Raw genomic sequence first — 3,953 nt, 5'->3', positions numbered from 1 at the left:
GGATTTTTGTTTCATTTGCCAAGTTCTATAAAATGAGCAATGTGAGTTTGAAGGTTCTGTTTTGGTTATCTTTGTGTTTATTCTCTATTTGATTGTTTAAATTTCTCAGTGAATAAAATTTGGTCTATGGATCCAATTTGTTAAAAAGATTTCTTCTTCAAAATGTTATTTTTCTGCACTATTCTTCTACAAAGAATCTGCACTGCTACACATCTAAAATCTTCGCTACATTGTTTCACAAAATCTACATTGCACTGATTCATAAAAAGTCTGCACTGCACTGCACTATTTCATTAAATCTACTCTGTTTTGAATAACTATCTGCACTTTTTTAAAATAACTTTTGTCTTGGTTATCTTTGTGTTTTTTCTGTGTGTTTGTTTAAATTTTTCAGTGAATACGTAGAACAAATATAGGTTCTGATAAATAAAATCTATAAACATTTCCCCAAACCATTCTTTGTTCTTAAAGGGAATAAATATGACAAAGAAATTGGACCTGAATAAAACAGGACACGTAATTTTTTTAAATCAATTAAATTTCTTAATCAATTTTGACGCTGCATTACATGTCACTAAAACTATCAAAGTTCATATTTTAATGCATAACTTAGTGGGAGATTAGGAGAAAGAGAAACAATAAAATTTGATAAAACAAAACCTGCAATTGTCTTAAGACGTATATCGGTAATTGAAAAATAGCCATCCTCATTTGCTTTGCTCCAAGATTCGTAGCCTTAATAATTGGGAATTGACATGCAAAAGTTGTTTATAAGGCAAATAGTGTTATGGTTAGGGGTGAAAGTTTTTAATTTGAATACTTTGTCTTGCCTTTTGGATCCTTTGGGCATATTTTGATATGATTAGGAAAGGTGGCTATGTAGAATCCATTGTGCCATTTTGAATACTTAATATTTACATTTTCTTACTCTATGCACTTGATTTATGTGAGGAACTGAGGGCAACTAAGCCAAATCACGAGAAAGAGATTTTGTGGCGTATGTGAAGTTTGCCTTGGATCTGACCAATGCACCATTAAAAAATTATGCAACTATTTGGAAAAAAAGAAGAAGGTATGTTTATTTCTTTAAGATGTTTCCTTGCTGTTCTATCTTTTAGATTTTAGGAAGTTATTAAAGAGAGATACAGCTTGATTATTACCATTTAATTGTGTTTTTTTTTTTTTGGGTTATGTTGTGTGGATTGCAAGTAGTCAAAACTTTAATTTGAAGGAAAATTATTGGCTAGGGTGCCTCAGCGTTATTTTGGACCATGTGATGCTTTTTTAACCATGGTGAGGAATGTCTATTTACCCACTATAATATTGTGCCCTTTTTTTCCTTTCAGTATTTCAATGCATTATTTCTAATACGTTTCAAAAAGTAGGAAGGTTTAGGATCTCTCTGGATTAATCTCTAAACCTTTAATTTTTGTTAGGACCACACATGCATAATCTGCAGAAAGAAATAACTATAAGTTTACAACTTAAAAGGAAATTAGAGGATTTTTTTTTTATCTAAATGTGACCCTTAAGATGACTGGAGAGGACTGCATAATCTATGCATGGTTTCTTTGGTGTATTAATGGAGATTCATGCTTAGATTATGTACTTTTAATGATACTATTGTCCAAGGGATTAATGCTTACCATAAAAATAATTACTTTTTTTTTTTTCCGATTTAGAGATTTTTATTAGACGTGTTGAAAGGAAAAAGAAATGATAAGCTATCTAACATTGATTCATGTGATTTAGATTTGAGATGGTAGAACTAATTTCGCATCTGTATGTGTTCTTCATTTGGAATCAATTTAACATATTTTTTTTAGAAGTTTTGATATGTCCAGATATGCAAAAAGATCATCAATGGCTTGGTTGCTCACAACATTAGACCCATAAACTTTTAAGGGGGTTAAACTATTTGACTTTTGGTTCATTTTAAGGTTATAAATGTTATTTTGAGCTATGTACCTAAATTTTTATGATGTTATGAAGAAAACTATTTGTTTTTCCACTTTTGTAAGTTTAATTTTTTCCCGCTTATTCAAAGTGTGTTAATATATGTTACTATAATGAAGTATGATTTGATTTAATTTTGATGATGTTATATAAAAAAGAAAAATACTTTTGAGATGCTACAAAAATACAACAAAAAAATTATTAAAAAATTTTAAATAAAAATCCAGTGCATTTGCACGAGTTCTAAGCTCTTTCTAAAAATAGGTTGGTAAAATAGATAAAGTGGTATTTGGTAAGCACAATACCTACTAAATCCCCGCATCTGTTTGGTAAGCTCTTTATAAATCCCTACATTTCTAACTAAAAATCCCCGCATTTATACGTCCAATCTACCAAACAATACCTGCTAAATAATAAAGCACAATCTTTCTTGCCCAAAGCATATTTTATGCCACTGTGATGAGAGTGAACCATACTCATGTGGAAGCACACAATATAATAAAATAAAAGTAAACCATCCACTAATGAAACATCACATAGCTCTCACAAATAAATTATACAAATCCAATCAAAATATACTCATCTAAGCTAGAATAGACAATACAAACAACATTTCCTATACGTCCAACTCACAATTCACCTATGCACACAAACCACTCTTATGCCAATTATTTATAAGCACTTACAACTAAAGCCCCAGTTGATAAGCCATATCGTATAAGGTTTGCTGGCCTGCTCGACTGAAATTGTGCTTAATTATCATCTCCTCTTCCCCTCCTCTTTTCATCTATTCTATCTTACCCCACCACTCATTCTCATCAACAAATATATATATTACTAAGTTTTGTTAATGAAATTTTCTGGTTAATAATATGAATTTAGACTTAACTGAGCCTTTTAAACATGAATAAACTCATGAATAATTGATTATTCTCTGTAATTCCAATTTGAAGAATTTAGCTCAAGCTATTTTAGCAGATGGTAGAATTTACAGATGAAAAGCTCGGTCAATAATTTGATTCCTCATGTGGTGGCTTCCATTTTTCAATGCTTCTGTGGTTTACTTTTGCTTCCTTTGCTGCTCTACATTTTCAAAACTCCTCCAACAGAGACACAGAAGTATGGATCACATTCTTGGCATTCCATCTTTTATCCTCATGATCATGAATCTTCACATTTCTGCCTTTCCAAATTCTCCAGGACATACCAGAAAATTTTAGAATGTTTCCAATCCTAGCTCTTCCCATACATCCCACGCCCAGTCAAACGCTTCTCATTCAATGAGAAGAAAGAAGAGGAGCAATAATGGAATTTGAGTATCTACAAAGAATTGAGATTAATAATTAAATTTACACCGGGAAAAATTTATGGACCAGTTGCTATATTATTAAACTTTTTGGGCAGTCTTTAAATTTCTACAATTCTGCATATGAAATTGCAAATAAATTTCATAAAAAATCTGCATTGAAGAAGATAAAGAAGTTTTAAAAAAATAAAAAAATAAAAATTCTATGATTGCTGAAAAAAAATATGCAGAAGAGCATACCCAAGGAAGTGGAACTATGGAAGCATATCACTGTAAAACCAGCACCAATTTAATTCTAAAATTGGAATATTTTGGGACATTAGTAATCGTAGGCTAGTCCAAGCCAATTTGAAATGATCTTCCAACACAATGATACTTAGCAAGTCCCACAGCAAGAGCTCGTTTGCCTAGTCTAAACTCCCACTTTATCATCAATGGCAACTCTTATTGATTCTAGCAAACCCTTTTAAATTAATAAACCAAGTAAATCATCTTATCAATAATTAAAATGTGAAGAAAAGAAATCATATGTAGAATAATTTATTTTTTTAAAAGAAGAAAATAAAAGAAAAAGAAGGGAATCACCAAAAAAAAACCGTTAGGTTCAGTTTATTATTATTATTATTATTATTATTTTGCTTGGAAAATTCATACCTTTGAGAAATTACAAAGTTTTAAAGTTGAGAATTGG

The sequence above is a fragment of the Quercus lobata genome, chromosome 11, assembly GCF_001633185.2.
Source record: "Quercus lobata isolate SW786 chromosome 11, ValleyOak3.0 Primary Assembly, whole genome shotgun sequence".
In the NCBI taxonomy this organism is placed as follows: domain Eukaryota; kingdom Viridiplantae; phylum Streptophyta; class Magnoliopsida; order Fagales; family Fagaceae; genus Quercus; species Quercus lobata.
Note: the sequence above shows the minus strand (reverse complement) of the source record.